Genomic DNA, 21,075 nt, shown 5'->3' on the forward strand with positions numbered 1-21,075 from the left:
GCGCACACAATGAGATGCGAAAGCATCTTACTGGTATGATCGCCTCTGCCTGTTTGACAGGCAGAGGCGATCGCGAGGCGGGAGAGGGTGTGCCGGCAGCGTTCGAACGGCGTTGGGGGGTCGTGGTCTGGACAACGCAGTCGTGTCCAGATTGTTGCTGGGGCAGGTCGCGGCGGCTGTATGACATCACACGCAGCCACTGCGACCCAAAACATGGCGGGTAGCTGCCTGCCTCTGCAGCTAGGCTGTGTAGGCAGGCAGCTACTTGCCAGGTGCGAAAGCATTACCGCCGTCTGATGCTTTCGCACAACTGCGGGGGGGAGGTGGGGGAGGAGGTAGGGCTTGACATGGGGGGTGGACTAGCCCTGTGTTGGGCATCCCCCCGCATGTCAGAGATTGTGATCGTAGATGTGCTATTTTTAGCACATCTATTAGGGAGGCCAATCCCAGATTTCAGCCCAAAAATGGGCGAGATTCAAACCCGGGTTTGGAAGCTCCAATCCCGGAGATTGAGGGATCAGCGTTGAGCGTCCTCAGGACGCTCAGATGCTGCCCGGCTTCCTCCTAGCGGCTCCCCAGCGCAGCATGACGTGCAGCGAGAGGTCACGCTGCGCCGTCATACGCTGCTGGGAGAGAGGAGAAGATGTGTCCCACCGGCTCGCCCTGGTGCATGGTGAGTGTTTTGTGCGGGGCGGGCGGCCACACAGAGAAACGCCAATCCCAAGGATCCCGGGATTGACCATTTTTCAATCCTGATACCCGGGATTGAAAAAATGGCCCGGGATTGGCCTTCCTAACATCTACGGTCAGCTCTGAATCACCCCCAAAATTTTAAATCTCTTTTGTCATCAATGGTGTTTAGCGAAAATGAGTGGAGGAGAGAAGTGTTGTCACAACTTTTCTGTACCAAACTCCTCCTGCTGTATGTCATTACATTGCTGTAGATTGCAGGTATGTCGTTACATTGCTGTAGATTGCAGGTATGTCGTTACATTGCTGTAGATTGCAGGTATGTCATTACATTGCTGTAGATTGCAGGCCTTTACATTTGTGTTGGTTAGTGTATATGTAAATTACATACTATTCATTCCTGTAAATAACATCCCAGCAAAATAGTTGTCATTTAAAAAAAATAAATGTTTATTACAGAAGTTAGCCAAATAGTTAAATTACACAAACATTTTAGTGTACAGTGGGCAGTGAATTAGGTGTGAAGCTTGTATTTGAAAAAATGATACCTTTAAGGGGGATATCCTTAGCAGTGAAAAGTTTTTGGAAGTAAAAACGGGAGATTTCACAATCTTTTTCCATTTTTTTCTTTCTCTGGGAATCCAATGAAACCCTGTTTTTTTCCATCCATTCCATGTTTTAGTTACAATGAAAAGTCGCGGACCTATGTATTTTTTGCGGCTGTAATCGGGGAAAGAAGGGCTTCTAATTGCGGATTTGGTTTTGCCCGCCTCAGGTAGGTAAAACTAAACCTCCGATAAGTGCCAGCATCGGAGCTAATGGGCAGTAGCAGCTCTTGCCACGGGCAAGCAGGCTTTTTGCCCGGGACGCTGCTGCCACAAGGGCACTGCTGCCGCCGTTGTAATAGCTGCTACTCCTGATCCCCGCTCTCCCCGGCTGCAGCAGGCGCCGTGGGCTGTGTGGACACCCGCTGCAGCCGGCTCCAGTGACAGACACTAGAGGTCATAATTGACCTCTAGTGTTTGTGCAGCGCTGCTATGGGAGAGACGTCATGATGTCTCTCCCATAGAGAGGAGCCGGCGGCCGGAGATGGAGGGCAGCGCAGCAGCGGTCCAGAAGCAGGAGCGGGGCTGGTAAGAATTGGGGGGTTTTGGGGTTGTTTTTTTTGGGTATTTGCAAGCGGCGCTACTATAGGGGTCACAACTACTGGAGGCACTGCTACAGGGGGCACAGCTACTGGGGGCAAATCAACTGGGGGCACAGCTACAAGGGGCACAGCTACTGGGTCACAACTACAGGGGTCACAACTACTGGGGGCACTGCTAAAGGTGGCAATGCTACTGGGGGCAAATCTACTGGGAGCACAGCTAGGGGGCACTGCTACAGGGGGTACTGCTACTGGGGGTACTGCTACTGGGGGCACAGCTACTGGGGGCACAGCTACAGGGTGCACAGCTGCTGGGGGCGCAGCTACTGGAGGCAAATCTATTGGGGGCACAGCTATGGGGCACTGTTACAGGGGGCACAGCTACTGGGGGCAAATCTACTGGGGGCAAAGCTACAGGGGGCACAGCTGCTGGGGGCACAGCTACAGGGGGCATAGCTGCTGGGGGTACAGCTACTGGGGGCACATCTACAGTGGGCACAAGTACAGGGGGATAACTGTGGCCATGCCCCTTCCCCATGGAGAAGCCACGCCCCTATTTTTGGGCGCGCACCTTCGGCGTGCACCAACTCTGTTTTACCTGGGGGGAAGGGGCGTCACAGGAAACTTTCGCCCTGGGCGCCACAAGGTCTAGAACCGGCCCTGCTAATGGGATAGCCCTGGGTGAGGTAATTAGCGGCGGCTAATAGGATACCGCCCTACATTTTTTGGGTTACCACAAAACGGTCTTTAAAATGCTATTTTTTTTTTGTTTTTTTTAAACAATAAAAATAGTTTTAGAAAACCTAAAGTAAAAAATAACCACAAATTTAGCAATGTTATATTGTTAATTGCATTTATATTATTAAAAGTATTTCTAAAACAGCTCTCTGAATTACTACTGGAAGATTAGCGAATCAGTTCAATGAAAATAACATTATTTTGGGGTAAAAAACTTATGCTGACCCAACCAAAAGAGATTCACTACAGTAGGTATAATAATTATCCTTTATCTATATGGCGCCACAATGGTTCTGCAGCTCCTAAAAAAGTATATAAACAAATTAGCACAACAAGAAAACAGGGACTTGCAGTACAAGGCATTGCAGGATATGGACAAGGTTTATAAACATAAACGGTTATAACACTCAAGTAAGCAGCAGGGCGGCAGAAACCGGGGGATAGGTGCCGTTGTAGGGGTATAAAGTAGATGATACTATAAGTCGGGGAAGGAAAAGTAATAGTAAATAATCTATTTCAGGAAATTACATAGTAATTTCCTCAATAAATAATATGCTTCATAATTGCCCTGACGTAGACCAAGGAAACATTTTAAGGATGCATAATTTTTCTTAGCTATCCTACTACAAATCGCTATGGAGGTTGAAAAACATGGCTGCCACAGTGGCGTATCTATAATGGGTGAGGTGTGTGCGGTGCACACAGGCCCCTGAGTCCAGAGGGGGCCCACACCGCACACACTGCACCCATTTCTTCTATGCTCACCTTTCCGGCGTCCATCGATGACTGTGTGTGGGCCTCCTCCTCTCCCGTAGCCGTCACCGCCGCTGCTGAGCACTAGAGACTCTGGCACAGTGCCAGGGTCTACAGCGCATATGCAGGACTCCGAAAAAATGGTGCGACGGCCATTTTTTCGGAGTCTTGCACATGCGCTATAGACTCTGGCACTGTGCCAGAGTCTCAGTGCTGAGAGCGCTAACAGCGGTGGTGACGGCTACAGGAGAGGAGGGGCCCACACACGGAGACTGCACACGGGTCCCCTCCTCTCTAGAAACGCCCCTGGGCTGTCAGTTACTGTATGTAGGCACAACCTCTCAGCTGGCATTTGGCTTCATTCAGTTAGCTGTGAGAGGGGCGAATTGTTGCAACAGTGTAGAAACGCTGGAAAAGGCAGCAGGACTCGTCCCCCTTCACTGCCCGATCTTGCCCTGGACTAACTGATTTTTGTACACCGCCCTGTAGGATTGGAAACAAAATTTTGCAAGTCCGGAGCTACCATAAGTGCAGCATATAGTCGCACCTACTCGCAGACACGGCATAAAAGCCCCTAAAAGACTTGAGTAATTAAAGTACACAGAGTAGACTGACTTCAAAGGGGGTATCACATAGCTCTCTGCATCGTGTGCCAAGTTACTGTGGTTGCAAAAATGCAAAATGCAAAAAAAAGGCAGAGTTGGACTTTGCTTTATAATCAATTGTGTGATGCCTAAGAGTGGCAAAAGCTAAGAGGTGCCATTTGTTCCCTACTCAGTACATGCATCAATATTTTTAATTTTTATTACAGAAAAATGAACAGAGAAAACAAAACAGAATTAACTGAGGTAGGAAAATGTTTAGAGGAGCAGAATAAAGTTTTGCAGAAGAGGAAAGAGCTACAGAATGTTCTATATAGCCTAGTACCCTTCAACGGCCACATATAGAGATGACACTAGACATTTTGGTGCCTTGTGCCAGAAAGAGAATTGGTCTCCCCCCCCCCCCCCCCCATATTTAAAAAAAAAAAGCACAGCGTGTGGCAAAAAATATAGGGGCATGCCTTAATGGGGAAGGGGCGCGGTCACATAACAAAACTAATTTGTACTACGCTGCACAGTAGTCTCCATTATTACAATTACGCCACACAGCAGTGCCACTTATGCACATTACATCAGGTAGAGCTCCTTATGCCCTTTTACACATTATGCCAGACCAGACAGAGCCCCCTTTTACACATTATGCAAGACACAGTCCCCTTTTGCATATTACACCAGACAGAGCCCCCTTTTACACATTACGCTAGACAGAGCCCCCTTTTACACGTTACACCAGACAGGGCCCCCTTTTACACATTACGCCAGACAGAGCCCCCTTTTACACATTACGCCAGATAGAGCCATCTTTTTACACATTACTCCAGAGCCGCCTTTTACACATTACGCCAGGTAGGGCTCCTTTTACACATTATGCCAGGTAGAGCCTCTTTTACACATTATAGCTATGTAGATCCCCTTTTACACATTATGCCAGGCAGACCCCATTTTACACATTACTCCATGTAGAGTCCCTTTTACACATTACTCCAGGTAGAGTTCCCTTTCACACATTATGCCAGGCAGAGCCCCTTTTACACATTACGCCAGTTAGAGCCCCTATTATACATTACGCCAGATAGAGCCCCCCCCCCTTTTACACATTATGCCAGGAAGATCCCCTTTTACACATTACACCAGGTAGAGCCCCTTTTACACATTACACCAGGTAGAGCCCCTTTTACACATTGCGCTAGGCTGTGCCCCATTTTACACATTATTCCATGTAGAGTCCCCTTTTACACATTACTCCAGGCAGAGCCCCCTTTTACACATTACTCCAGGCAGAGACGTTTTTACATATTACGCCAGGAAGATCCCCTTTTAACACATTACACCAGGTAGAGCCCCTTTTACACGTTACACCAGAAAGATCCCCTTTTACACATTACACCAGGCAGAACCCCTTTTACACATTATGCCAGGTAGAACTCCCTTTTACACATTACAACAGAGCCCCTTTTACAATGTCAGAGAGAGAGATAGGTAGAGAGTGTGAGTGTGTGTGTTATACTTACAGTACATTTGGCACCTTCTAGCATCCGGCTGTCTCTGTCCTCCTTCCCGTCTTAACGCTGCAGCTCTCCCGGCACAGGGCACTGTGGGTGGGCTGAAGGTTGGCTGTGAAAGACGTTATCTCTCCCAGAAGATGGCGGGGGGATGAAGGAGGAGCTGAAGCATGAAGATGAGCTGCGGTGCTTCCCGGCTACCTATGTGAGGTTGCAGGGCAATGCAACTGAGCTAAACAGTGGTCGGATGGACCCCACAGTGGGGTGGCAGTATAAGCGCAGCTGAGCGGGTTTTGCGGGTGGTCCTGCGCCCATAGTGCATATGCGTGTCACCACTGGCACAGCGCTAGTTACGGCCCTGGCCACATATTAGCCTTAATCTCAGAATAAGAGAATACAAATTGTAGCATCAGGTTAATCTCAGATGGGCAAAAAGGAAAGACTAAGATCTGGGGGTAAAATGTGAAGGGCTAGTGGGCCAGTGAGGCCATAGGTCCACCTGTTGCCTACAAGTTATACAAACCCAGCCCTGTAAATAAGAACTGCAAATGGGAATTGTACAAATGGTTGTTTTCATCTTCTAAACTGTACAAAAAAAAGGACACAATTTGGTTAGTTCATATGGGCAACACTTTCTTTTCTACAAAGCTACAGACCCTGCAGAACAATTTTCCAGACTCTCTCCAATTATGCAGGTATTGCATTTAAGGATTTGTGTATGTACCATGTTAGTGATCTCTCAACATATGCATGTAAAAATAAACTAACCAACCACCTCCAACATACAGCTGTTGCTGACCTTAGTATGCCCATTTGCTGTACATCTTTGGGGACATGCAACACACTTGTAAAGAGTGGAAAAGTTTCCCATAGAAACCAATCACCTTATAGCAAGAATTTATCAAGAATATTCTATAAAATGATAGGTTGAAGCTGATTGGTTGGTTACTATGGCAACTTCTCCACACTTCAGAAGGTTTATTATATCTCCGCCAGGGGGAAATTTATCAGAGCTTGGAGGGAGAGCATAGGCAAACTCAGGGAGGGTTTCCGGTTGCCTGGAACCCCTCCTCTTGGCAATTATTACAACAATAGCAATGCTATATAATATGATTACTAGAGCTGCTGCCAAAACATGCAGTTTAAGGGACAGAGCAGAGCTGCTGCACATGTCCAGTGGTAGCAGCTTCTTCTACCAAGTTTGCTGTGTGTGTGGTTCTGAGTCCTCAATCAGTGCACTGGACCAGGGAGTAGCTACCAGGAAGAAGAGACAGAAGTCTAACCATGAGGTGGGAGAATGTGTGCTCAGAAAGTGCAGTACTGGTTCTATTATGTTTGTGTTTTTATTTATTATAGTATGTTTAACTTTTCCTGACCACGTATCTTATTTATATTATTTAAATATATTTGATACAGCCTATACTATAGACCATCTATAATGTTAAATATTAATACTGCATGTCATGTTCCATAGAGTGGGAGATTGTGGATTGCATTTGGAACGCCCCCTCTAGAAATCCTCTGTTTGCTACTAGAGAGACCAAACAAACGGCTACTAACTGTATTTTTTTTTTTTTTTTTTCAAACATAGGGGAACATAGGATCCCATTTATCAATGAGTTTTAGCTATTTAAAACGCATTGCATATGATTAATGATGCTCCAGCCAAACAGCTCCCAACTGTCATGTTTGAAAAATGTCAGTTAGGCGCTGATTGGCTGGGGCATCATTTATCATACACAATATAAGGTTTAAATAGCTAAGGTTGGGTACACACTTGGCGATATGCACCCGATATATGGTTCACATCGTCCAGTGTGTATTCAGTATATTTCTAACGATGCGCGCCCCCGAGGGTCATTAACGATGTGCAATATCTTTAGTTTTCAACTTGAAATCTAAAGATATTGTACAAGACAGCATGCTCCTGGATGTGGGTGCAAAAGAAACCTTTTACCAAGGTGGAACAGGCGCTTGATATGTGGTTGTTGCACTAAGCAGCCACTAAATAAACAGGTAAGTCACTCCTGAGGTAAACTAAACACAAACAAATGGATAGCGGCGCCGGTACTGTGAAATGACTGGATTGATCCTGATTAAAATATTTATAACATTTAATTCATCAATACAAAACAGTCTAAAAAAATGAGTTCAACTCATTCATTGTATGTCATAATCAATGAATACCATGAATGCTTAAAAGACATTAAAACTTCAAAATGGCTATAAAAATAACCATAAAAATTCAATAGCACCCTCTTTGCTCCTTTGATTGTACTGGTGTTTGTTGGACTAATGGCGTCTGTTCCAATAAATTACCCCTAGTGGGTCCAAAAGTCTCTGTTTAATAAAGACACAGCACAGTTCAGCAGTAATGGTATAGTTACCAATCACCATGCGTTAGAGGTGGAAGGGCTTCCATTGAATCGAATCCTTGCTTGGAATCTTATATCCTCATTTAGTACGGGTGATGTCGATGATCTCACTCTTGCTGCATGTGGCAATATGGGGGTGTCATTCCGAGTTGTTAGCTCGTTGCCGATTTTTGCTATGCTGCGATTTGTTGCAAACTGCGCATGCGCAAGGCACGCAGGGCGCATGCGCTTAGTTATTTAACTAAAAACTTAGCAGGTTTGCTGAGGATTGATTCTTTTCAATCGCACTGCTGATCGGTGAGTGATTGACAGGAAAGGGGCGTTTCTGGGTGGTAACTCAACGTTTTCCCGGCGTTTGCAAAAAAACGCAGGCGTGTCAGGAAAAAACACGGGAGTGTCTGGAGAAACGGGGGAGTGGATGGACGAACGCAGGGCGTGTTTGTGACGTCAAACCAGGAACTAAACGGACTGAGCTGATCGCAATCAGGGAGTAGGTCTGGAGCTACTCAGAAACTGCAAAGAATTATTTAGTAGCAGTTTTGCTAATCTTTCGTTCGCTATTCTGCTAAACTAAGATACACTCCCAGAGGGCGGCGGCCTAGCGTGTGCAATGCTGCTAAAAGCAGCTAGCGAGCAAACAACTCGGAATGAGGGCCATGGTTCCTATTGGATCCAGGGTGGGTTCAGACACCTGTTAGCAAAGTCCATGGAGCATAGATGGTATTCTGGAGAGGTTCCATTAGTCCAACAAACACCAGTACAATCAAAGGAGCAAAGAGGGTGCTATTGAATTTTTATGGTTATTTTTATAGCCATTTTGAAGTTTTAATGTCTTTTAAGCATTCATGGTATTCATTGATTATGACATATAATAAATGAGTTGAACTCATTTTTTGAGACTGTTTTTTATTGATGAATGAAATGTTATAAATATTTTAATCAGGATCAATCCAGTCATTTCACAGTACCGGCGCCGCTGTCCATTTGTTTGTGTCCTGGATGTGGGTGCCTCACTGATGAGAACAACCGATATCGTTCAGTGTGTATGAACGATATAGTTTACGGGGAGTGGGGGGGGGGATCTTGCACGATTTCACGTCTGATGTGACATCAGCAAGTGTGTACACAGCCGAAAACTCGTTGATAAATGGGTCTCATAGCCTGTAAAATGAAAGTGACAGAAGCTAATTGGTTAGTAGTTTATCTCTCACACTTCATCTCCAAACTTTGATAACCCGCCCCCCCCTCCCCCACCACCCCCACCACCTTCCAGAGAGAGAGAGATTGACTTTAGATGTGGCTTCTCCAATGACTTCTAATGCCATATTAAGGAAACAGAATATTAGGGCAGCTATTGTCTATAGTTTTAGGCTTGGCACCACCTGGTCCTGTGGTGCTTGTTGATCCGACAGCCATTTAAATGTCACCAGTGGCGTAAGTTTGTCCCAGTTGCCCGGAGGCAAGAAAAATATTGGTGCCCCATATATATATATATATATATATATATATATACGGGATCCGGTCTGAAGATCGACAGTGTCTAGGTCGACAATGTTTAGGTCGACCACTAAAGGTCGACAGTCACTAGGTCGACATGGATGGAAGGTCGACAGGGTTTCTAGGTCGACAGGTCTAAAGGTCGACATGAGTTTTTAAAAAAAAAATTCTTTTTTTGAATTTTTTCATACTTAACGATCCACGTGGACTACGAGTGGAACGGTAAAGTGCGCCGAGCGAAGCGGTAGCGGAGCAAAGGCACCATGCCGAAGCATGGCGAGCGAAGCGAGCCATGCGAGGGAACGCGGTGCACTAATTTGGGATCCCGATCACTCTACGAAGAAAACGATACCAAAAAAAAATAAATCCTCATGTCGACCTTTAGACCTGTCGACCTAGCACATGTCGACCTAGAAACCCTGTCGACCTTCCATCCATGTCGACCTAGTGACTGTCGACCTATAGTGGTCGACCTAAACATTGTCGACCTAGACACTGTCGATTTGATGAACCATACCCATATATACACCCATATTTGCTCCTGTATAGCAAGCCTGCAGATTCTGACTATATGAAGCTACTACAAAACTGTTGGAACTAGGCAGAACTATGTAGGGGTCCAGCCACACACTACATAGATCTGCTCAGTCACTCACAATGCTGATTATTTTTCTGACAATTAATTTGCAAGTGACATATCCAGGATTAGAACCCACAAGCTTTTACACTGGAAGCATGCACCTTACTGATGGACATACAGATGGGTCCATGGTTATCTTGACTAGTTTTCTGCGCCTAGGCACAACATGACTTATTAGCATAAATCCTTCATCTATTGTTCTCAGCTGCAATACAATACAGAGAACAATACAGCAGGGGATTAAGTCATTACAGCAGGGGATTAAGTCCAACTGCCCTGGCTCAGTTAATCTTATTAAAGGTCAAGATAAACGTGGACCCATCTGTATCTGCTCATGCATAGGAAGTATGAGAATTCTAACTACAGTGTATGAAGTTACTTGTAATTGTCCGAGAAAAAACTTCATATAGTTAGAATTCTCATGCTTCCTTTATAGGGGCAAATAGCTTCATCAGTAAGGTGTCTGCTTCGAGTGTATCTATAATAAAGAGGGTGCGATTTGTAAGGTGTAGTGACTAGTGGGGAAGTCGACTACGGAAGAGATACCGGCTGCTGTCATTTAACTTCATTGATTAATGTTGCTGAACACATGTTACAGGAGGAGAGGTGCCCCCCTTCAAAGCAGGAGCCCGGCGGCAGCTGACTCCGTTGCCTCCCAGAGTTCTGCCTCTGAATGTCACTGCATGCTTACTACACCATCAGGCTTGAGAAATAATATCATGATGCTCTAGTCCCCATTATCCCACCATGCTCTGCCTCTTACAAAAGATAGATACACTCACATTCCTCCTATTTAAGAAGTACAGGATACACTAATATAATATATCTATTCACCAATGGTTTCCATAGCCCCAGGAAAGCTTCTGGACAGTATCCTATGCAGTATGAATAGCTTGACATAAAAAGGTATCATTTGGGGACGCCATTGTTCAGGTACCGGTGATATCTCATTACAGGAATCTGTACTTCTCTTTTATTTGTGTGTGTGCTCCTGGACTTCTAATTCTTGGCCGGGGGACAGTCGCCTCTTTGTATTCCCTGATTCCAATGAGGTAACCAAAGAGAAAGCGCCTCGGCCTGCGACTGTCAGCTGTTACTAATCACTGCTCCATGGCTCTGCAAGAGTCCCCTGCTCACTTCTCACTCCTGCTTGGCTTCACACACAGAAAGAGAATGAGTAACTTTGCCGTGCCCCCCACCACCACCACCCACTAAAAACACATTATATGACCATTCCAGTACAGCAGGCATGAGATGGGATCACGTGAAGAGTTAAATGGGTACCGCATAGCCGAGCAGCATGACCCCACATGGGTAAAATGCTGGTTTCAGGAAGCGCTCTGCACACAAAAGGTGAAATGTTCTGCGGTTTACGGCAACAATAGCTGTATAACTGGCCGTCCAGGGCAGAATAGCTGTTATGAAATGATTAATTGCCCATCGACAAAGATGTTTTTTCATTTCTCACGCTGAGCTTTTATTCTTCAGTTGAAGCGGTTTCCTAAATTTTAACATTTCATATGTTATTTGTTCTGAAAGGGTCTGAATGACTTGTGAGGACTTCTGCACGCCTCACTGCGTCTATTCCCAGTAATGCAATGTGGCAGGCGTGCTTTTAATGAAATACTTTGTGATCATTTCAAGAGGAAGCACTGGGCAGACTGGGAGCTTACACTAGCAGACCCCATTAATGCCTCCGCGGTTTGTTGACACAGGAATTTCATATTTTTTTCTTTTACTCTTAGGGGGATATCCTATTAGCCCCGGTAAAACATTGGGTGTGAAAAACGCATGTTTTTCACGATTTTTCCTGGTTTCACCGTTTTTTTTTACAGGCTATCCAGATTGATCACCTGTAAAAAAAAATGTACTTTCTCCCGAAAAACACACAGGTTCAGTGAAAATGGGTCTTTTTCCGGGGATTTAGCTTCGCCTGCCTGAGGCAGGTAAAAAAAAATCCCAGATAAACTGTGTCTCCTGCCGGCTTATCGGGGTTAATTAGATAGCCCCCTGCAGGACAATTAGCACCGGTAAATTACCGGGACTAATAGGATATCCCCCTTACTGGCAATTTACAATCTTTTTTTAATATACCATGGTACTATGATAACATTATGCTCAGGGTCACCATGAGAAATATTGGGTATGAAGGGGACGTAGCCATGGGTGTAACTATAGGGGGTACAAGGGGTGCCATTCTTAAGGGGTCAAGAAGATTAAGGGGGCCTGGATCCAGGCTGTGAAGTTGCATACCAATTATCTAGATTTTACTGCTAAGCAATTGGGTCTGATCCAGGGTTTAGTATGGTATGCCGGCGGTCGGGCTCCCGGCGACCAGCATACCGGCGCCGGGAGCCCGACCGCCGTCTTACCGACAGTGTGGCGAGCACAAATGAGCCCCTTGCGGGCTCGCTGCGCTCGCCACGCTATGGGCACGGTGGCACGCTACACGCGCCACGCTATTTTATTCTCCCTCCAGGGGGGTCGTGGACCCCCACGAGGGAGAATAAGTGTCGTATGCCGTCTGTCGGGATTCCGGCGCCGGTATACTGTGCGCCGGGATCCCGTCAGTCGGCATACTGAAGACCACCCCTAATCCATTGCCCAGCCTGAATTGTGTGACATTACATTTTCAGTGAGAGGAGTGTGTAGTGGATGTTATAATGGTAAGGGGGCACTGCAGTGTAGCATAATTTGAACTGGAGGCCACTGTAAGGTGGAATAATAAGAACTGAGGGCACTATAAGGGGTCTGATCCGCTCTTTATAGTGTGAAGGGTGCTATAATGTTATATAATAAGAACTGGGGCATTGTAACATAGCATTATATGATCTAGGGGTACTGTGTGGCATAATGTGTACTGGCAGCCGTACAACGTTACATCATGCAAACGAGGGAACTACGATGGTTCATAAAATAAATTAGGCCATTACCATGGTTCAGAAAATGAACCAGGCCACTACTTTGAGGCATAACATTAATATCTGCTACAGAAGCATTGGGACAGGTGGCCCTTCAGTATGTTGCTATGGGGCCCACAAAGTTGTGATTATGCTTCTGGACGTAGCCACACCATGTGGGAATGAGTTAAGGCACGTTGTTGCATATTGGGTTCCCATGTGGCAGTTTGATGCCATCTTGGAACCATGGCAGCGCCTTTTTGGCTGACCCTGGTACCTTGTACCTGCGCCCCTGCACTTCTGATAATGGGACTGATTTAGAGATGGATACTTATTCTGTTGCTGTAGCCACCTGTATATACCTGGTAATGAGATGCTGGTGCCATGTTTCATGCGTACAGGATTGCAGTTGAGATACACCCTGAAAGTGATTGCGACACGCCTGGGTTTTTGCCGTCACTCCCTGTTATTGCCCCCAATGTTCCCTGTCAATCACTTTGAAAAAAATCCTCACTGCGAGTGGCATCGCTAAGGTAGAGCATGAGCACGTAACTCCATAAATATCGCCATTGCGTACAACTCTGAATGAGGCCCAATGATACTTACGAAGAAGACGCAATGCGCATTAGAATCTCCCCATAAGAACTCCGGCAGATCAGTCCCATTGATGGTAACAGGCTAATGCCATCTAAGCATCTACCTTCAACAGCCTGCAAATTATATATTTACGTATCTGGGGTAAATTTACTAAGGTGGGAGTTCTATTTAAGATGGGATGTTGCCCATAGCAACCAATCAGATTCTACTTCTCATTTATCTAGCACCTTCTAGAAGATAATACCTGGAAACTGATTGGTTGCTAAGGGCAACATCCCATCTTAAATAAAACTCCCATCTTAGTAAATTTACATCTCTGTGTCAGTCTATATCTGTTGCATTAATATGACCCTTACTGTACTTGCCTAATGTTAGATAGAACCTTCCCTCCCCTGTTTGGGGTTCCGCTTTATAGATAGTGTCTAGGCAGACAGTCAATAGGTCATCCCCATATGGTCGACATGCATTAGATTGACAGAGTTAAAAAGTCGACAGGTAAAAGGTAGATAGTGGGTAAAGTAGAAAAGTACAAAAGTCTGACATGACAATGGTCGACACAAGTTTTTTGGGGGGATTTCACGTTTTCCAACTTTTGCTTACTTTACCATTCACATGGACCACAATTGGGAATAGTAACCTTGCCCAAAGCGTGGCGAGTTTGAGGGTACATGTTACATGTTACACTATTTGTGGTCAGGCCACATGCAAGAAAAAGTGTGTTGACCATTTTTGTGTCGAACATTGTCATGTCGACCTTACCCCTATCTTTTTCCTGACGACCTTTTGGCCCTGTCGACCTATTGCATGTCGACCTAATTACTGTCTGTCTAATTACTGTGTAGGTTTTCTATACCACGCCCCTCTGTCTGGCCATTACAGTTCCAAGTGGGAGTAGGGGCAAGAAAGAATCACATATATTTGCATAGGAATGAGATCAGAGCGTTTTTGCACAATTTATGCAACAGAAGTGGGCTTAGGTCTGACTCTGCATCAGTATTATATTCTCCCAAGTTTTAATTATTTTTTATTTTAAAGTACCCTTCGCTACACACTGCATCAATTCCTCTTTTTTACTAACCCAAAAAAATACTATTAAAAGAAAATTCTGATTTTCCAGCTCATAACTTCCCACTTTGATTATTGTAGCCTTCTGAACAAACTGCACTTGCTATTTTATTTATATAATAAAAAAAATAAGGAATGATTTACATCTAGGTACATCCTGCGCAGGTGTAAATGAAGGGTGGGAACCAGTCTGGGCTATAGACAAAACCTTTGTAATATAATATTTTTTTTCACCTGCCTCTAACATATGATACATCCCTAACCAGTATATAGTAGCATCGGGATGCAGTTGTGTGAGAGACAGCCGGTCACAATACCGACGCTGGGAACCCACCCCCTAACAATCACGATAGTTGGCATGCCGACTAAGGAGGCCAATCCCGGGCCATTTTTTCAATCCCGGGATTGAAAAATAGCCAATCCCGGGATTCCCAGGATACCTGGAATTGGCTTTTAAGTATGTTGCCGCCCCCTCGCCCCACCCCGCCCGCCCCGCACACATAACTAACCGTATACCGCGGGTGGGCAGGTGGGGAACTTCACATACTCTCTCCCCAGTGGCGGCTGAGGGCGCAGCATGACCTCATGCTGTGCCGGGGGAGCCGGAAGGAGGAAGCCGGGCAGCGTCTGAGTGTTCCATGGACGCTCAACACTGATCCCTCAATCCCCGGGATTGGAGCTTCCAATCCCGGGATTGAATCCTGGCCGTTTTTGGCCCTAAATCCCAGGATTCTGACGATCCCAATCCCAGGATTGGCCACCGTAATGCCAATTAACAAGGACTATTCCCACTTGTGGGTGTTCACGACACCCATAGAGTGGGAATGGAACCTGCGGCGAACGCAGCGAGCCCGCAAGGTTGCTCCGTTATGTCCGCCCCCCCGTGTCGTCGGGAGCCCGGCCGCCGGCAACCTGAAGACCACCCCTTGTAGCATCTCACTATAAGCTTCTTCCTACAGTAAAATAGAAATATTACTATATAAAATGTATAATGATCAGAACCCATGCTCTGAAGGATAAACATTTGTTTTAATGATGAATATTTTACCCAGGGCCCCGGCATTATGCAAAAATGATCTCATCAAGAATTACTGCAATTAGAGTGCGTTAGGGACTGCTTAGTTTTGGATGACTGGGCGCAAACAGATGACAAGAGACAATTAGTTATTTTTGGGCCTGGTTATTTCTGGCACTGCAGCCACTGCTTGTCTGTGCCTTGTATGTATAGACTAATTTGTATTCCGTTCCTAGGGGTTATATACGGTGTGTGTGTAATATGCTTTCACTGAGTTTATGTTGTAAGACTTTTTATGTTTACACTTCCATGTATAAATATTTACTTCCCACATTAGTCAGCCAATCACATGAAAGTGTCGGATAGCCTCAGGCTGTTATAAAATTAATATCCAATTATTGGAAACATATTTGTGTTCTCTCTGTAGTTTGCTATTTGTTGTTGTGTTTATTTTATTGGAGAGGAAATTGAAGAAGAAGGTTTGAGTGTTCTTTAGGCACGCTTATTAGAGCGTCCACTGGACAAAAGTTTGTACTGTAGTCCGTAATAGCAGGAAATGATGTATGTGGAATAAAACTCTTTATGAAACTAATACCCCTTTCACATCTCCAATGCCGGATCCCACACGGGAATTGGAAACGGGTCCTTCCCGGGTGGGATCTGGCATTGGAGACTCTGCGCTGCCACTGCTAGGTTTCCAATATGCCAGGTCGGTTGCCATAGCAGTGGGGGGCGGAGCCGGCAGCGGGGGTGGAGGCAGCGCTGGGAGATGAGCTCATCTTCGCGCCACCTCTATGCTGTGAATGGGTACCGGTTCGCATCGACCCTGTAACCCATTCACACTGCGCCTGACCCGGTATTCAACCTGGCTTCGCAGGTGTCAGGGGTGGAGCTATGCTCTATGTCCCGGCACTCTGTAGGGAAAAACAAAGAACCATCAAGTGGTGCTATATACCATCGATGGTGGGAAACTATCATGTTCTCCTAATCGATGACAAAAGTATTCAACATCTGCCATAAACCATTAAAGATTTGGAAACATCAATGGTCGATGGCCATACCTAGTTCAGAGTCAGTTTGCTCTAATAAGGACAGTGTGCTGTGTCAACTCTGCATTGGTTCCAGTAGTATAGGTACATTTGGGGATGGGGAATTTTGAGGGGCTTATAGAGGGGCCTGATGGTATATAAGGTGCATGTTGTGGGGTTTTATGCCACAAAAGCGGCATATGGAGAGTTCTGATGGCATTAAAGGGGCATGTGAAGGTGTGTGATGTCATATATGAGGCATGTTGAGGGACCTGATGGCATATAATAGGTACAGTAACATAGAAACATAGAATTTGATGGCAGATAAGAACCGCTTGGCCCATCTAGTCTGCCTTATTTTTTTTTACCATACTGTATTTTTATCTCAAACTTTATTTGTTCCTTATTTCTTTGTAAGAATATCCTTATGTCTATCCCATGCATGTTTAAATTGCTCTACTGTCTTAGCCTCTACCACCTCTGATGGGAGGCTATTCCACTTGTCCACTACCCTTTCTGTAAAGTAATTTTTCCTCAAATTTCCCCTGAACCTCCCTCCCTCCAGTCTCAGTGCATGACCTCGTGTCCTATTGCTTCTCTTCATTTGGAGAATGTTTCCCTCCTGGACTTTGTTAAAACCCTTGATATATCTGAAAGTTTCTATCATGTCCCCCCTTTCCCTTCTCTGCTCCAAACTATACATATTGAGATTATTTAGTCTTTCTGGGTTTGTTGTGTGATGTAGGCCATGCACCATTATAGTAGCCCTTCTTTGTACAGTTTCTAATGTATTAATATCCTTTTGAAGATATGTCCTCCAGAATTGAACACAGTATTCTAGATGAGGCCGTACCAATGACCCATCCAGTGGCATTATTACTTCTTTCTTTCTGCTGCTGATTCCTCTCCCAATGCAGCCAAGCATCTGACTAACCATCCTCATTGCTTTGTTACATTGCTTACCTGCCTTTAAGTCACCTGAAATAATGACTCCTAGATCCCTTTCCTCCTCAGTAGCTTCCAGTATAGTGCCATTAATGCTTTATTTAGCCTTTGGATTTTTGAGACCCAAGTGCATGATTTTGCATTTTTTGGCATTAAACTGTAATTGCCACACTCTTGACTATTCCTCTAGTCTACCTAGATCCTCAATCATATGAATTTACCACACTTGGTGTGTCTACCCTGTTGCATACCTTTGTGTCATCTGCAAAGAGGCATACTTTACCTTTAATGCCATTTGCAATGTCACCAATAAAGATATTAAAAAGCACTGGTCCAAGTACAGATCCCAGGGGTACTCCACTGGTAACATTTCCCTCCTGTGAATGCACTCCATTTACCACAACTCTTTGTTTTCTATCCTGCAACCAAGATCTTATCCATTCAATAACCCTAGTATCCAATCCCAAGCTTTCAAGTTTATTTAGCAGTCTGCGATGTGGAACAGTGTCAAAAGCCTTACTAAAGTCTAGATAAGCTATATCCATGGCTCCACCTTTATCCATCACTTTAGTCACACAGTCAAAAAAGTCAATCAGATTTGTTTGACACGATCTACCCCCAGTGAATCTATGCTGTTTGGGATCCTGTAAATTGCTGGATTTGAGATAATCTACAACTCTTTCTTTTAAGAGTGTTTCCATCAATTTCCCTACTACAGATGTAAGGCTTACTGGTCTGTAGTTGTTTGCCTCTTCCTTGCTTCCACTGTTGTGCAGTGGGACTACGTTCGCTATTTTCCAGTCCTCTGGAATTACTCCTGTAGCTAATGACTGGTTGAATAATTCTGTCAATGGTGCTACCAACACCTCTTTAAGTTCTTTTAGTATCCTTGGATGTATCCCATCTGGCCCCATAGATTTGTCCACTTTCAGCTTTGAGAGTTCTATTAGGGCCTTCTCCTCTGTAAATGTACTTGTTTCATTTTCCTGATTATCCCTGCAACCTAACTGTGGCCCCTTCCCCTCTCTTTCAGTAGTGAATACTGAGTAAAAATAATTATAAAGATGAACTGCTATTAAATTGTCTCCCTCAACAAGACTCCCAGTCTCTGTTTTTAGTTTTATTATTCCGCTTTTTGTTTTTCTCCTTTCACTTATATACCTAACAAAAAGTTTTGCCTCTTTTACCCTCTGACTGGGCCATTTTCTCGGTTAACAGAAATTTGGTTTGGTTCCGCACAGGAAAAATGTGGTAATGATGAACATAGATTAATACACAGATTGTAGAAAACTGTTCAGGGAATGACCAACGATACTAAGTTTAAATTTAAAGATTCTTAATGAAGACATCTAAATAATTATTTGAGTTGGTGGTGCTCCCAGAGTCAGTAATGGTTAAGCAAAGAGAAGAAAAAAGAAAGACTCTGTGTTGGGGCACGCTTAGAAATTTGAAATAAGTTTATTAAAACTTAACATTTAATTAATAACGAATAAAAGTAATAAGGAGTTTGATACAAAAAAATTGTTCAAGAACACAAAGTAAACATATATATTGACAGAAATCAGGATAAGCCTGATACAAAATTATGGGCACCTGTGGTGAAAAATATACTGAAAAACATAAAAAATGACAAAAAATTAATATTATTAAGGTGCCTGAGTTAATCAAAATTCAAAATTGGAGTAGAGGTAAATGATATGTACATATAATCACCGCAGTGATAATTGTGGGTAAGCACCTAGTCTAAAACCTCATGAGAATAGATGAGAGGCACAAAGGTTCATAATTGAAATGTCAAATGACTGAGGGTAATCACCTGGTAGAGATTCTGTTTGCTAAAAGGCTAGATCCTTATAGATAACAAAGCATTTAAGATAAAAGTATGATTATTAAAGATACAAAAGAGCATTGATAAATAAGCCTAAAGGCAAAGCCAATTGTAGATAAATAGAAGGTTTGCGGGAAAGTTGGATAAGGAATAGGTAAGTTTCAGAAGTTGCTCTAACACTTCTGCTGTTTGTGATCAGAGGTCACAATCTTACTGCACCTGATATTCCCAAGAGGTCACCCTACTAGGTACTGATCAGGCTTATCAGCGCTTAGCTTCCAAGGTCGGATGAGATTGGGCGTTGCTGCTGAAATATGGCAGTAATAAACACTAAGATACAAATGAGAGAGTGTAATGAGTAGTGAGCAACAAGGTACTTCTGCTGTCCAGTTTCTAGTGCAGATTCTCTGTTGCTGTGAGCATTGCAGAGAGTGGTCTCGCATCTGGATGAGAGGGTACTAAAAATAGAAGTGAGATATGCTCAGAATAGGGAGGAAACCCTGCCTTCTGCTGTCCACTGTCTTATATAGATATATAGCGGACAGTGGATGAGAGAGGTGGGTTAGGCTTACCTATTGAAAAAAAGGGTGGTGGGAAAATTAGAAGAAGGAGAAGAAATGGTAATGTGGTGAGATCACAAATTAACAAAGAATTAAGTAAATTATGAAATAAAACAATCATGAAATCAACGATTAATTGGAAAAAGGAAAGTAAACACAGGCTGCATGGTAAAGGCTTACCAAAATGGGTATAAGACCCTGTTTATGCAGAAAGGATTCTGCAAAAAAGTATTACATTTAAATAATTAAGGATCAAAAATAGCAAACATGGAAAAAAACAATATTGATTATATATCAGTATCAGTTAAATAACTGGAGTCCAAATGGGCACATACAATACCAGGGAGTCCCAAAAGTGATCTGAGCTAGAAAGAGTTCAGCATCACTGAGCACAGACGGACCGTTTCACCAGGGTGGCTTGTTCACTTTTGGGACTCCCTGGTATTGTATGTGCCCATTTGGACTCCAGTTATTTAACTGATACTGATATATAATCAATATTGTTTTTTTCCATGTTTGCTATTTTTGATCCTTAATTATTGTTCTAAACCATTTTCTGGTATTTCCTTTTAAATGTAATACTTTTTTGCAGAATCCTTTCTGCATAAACAGGGTCTTATACCCATTTTGGTAAGCCTTTACCATGCAGCCTGTGTTTACTTTCCTTTTTCCAATTAATCGTTGATTTCATGATTGTTTCATTTCATAATTTACTTAATTTTTTGTTAATTTGTGATCTCACCACATTACCATTTCTTCTCCTTCTTCTAATTTTCCCACCACCCTTTTTCTCAATAGGTAAGCCTAACCCACCTCTCTCATCCACTGTCCGCTATATATCTATATAAGACAGTGGACAGCAGAAGGCAGGGTTTCCTCCCTATTCTGAGCATATCTCACTTCTATTTTTAGTACCCTCTCATCCAGATGCGAGACCACTCTCTGCAATGCTCACAGCAACAGAGAATCTGCGCTAGAAACTGGACAGCAGAAGTACCTTGTTGCTCACTACTCATTACACTCTCTCATTTGTATCTTAGTGTTTATTACTGCCATATTTCAGCAGCAACGCCCAATCTCATCCGACCTTGGAAGCTAAGCGCTGATAAGCCTGATCAGTACCTAGTAGGGTGACCTCTTGGGAATATCAGGTGCAGTAAGATTGTGACCTCTGATCACAAACAGCAGAAGTG

At 44.1% G+C, this 21,075-nt stretch overlaps 1 protein-coding gene and 2 pseudogenes across 1 annotated transcript in view; 2 read left to right on the plus strand and 1 right to left on the minus strand.

Annotated features, from left to right (window-relative positions):
* Positions 1-21,075, plus strand: part of SLC1A3 (solute carrier family 1 member 3) — a 116,187-nt gene that overhangs the window by 42,815 nt on the left and 52,297 nt on the right. The gene's annotated exons all lie outside the window — the stretch shown is intronic.
* On the minus strand, positions 19,530-19,648 carry LOC134953400 (5S ribosomal RNA; annotated as a pseudogene).
* LOC134953411 (5S ribosomal RNA) lies at positions 20,927-21,045 on the plus strand (annotated as a pseudogene).

The sequence above is a fragment of the Pseudophryne corroboree genome, chromosome 1 (genome assembly GCF_028390025.1).
Source record: "Pseudophryne corroboree isolate aPseCor3 chromosome 1, aPseCor3.hap2, whole genome shotgun sequence".
NCBI classification, from domain to species: Eukaryota; Metazoa; Chordata; class Amphibia; order Anura; family Myobatrachidae; genus Pseudophryne; species Pseudophryne corroboree.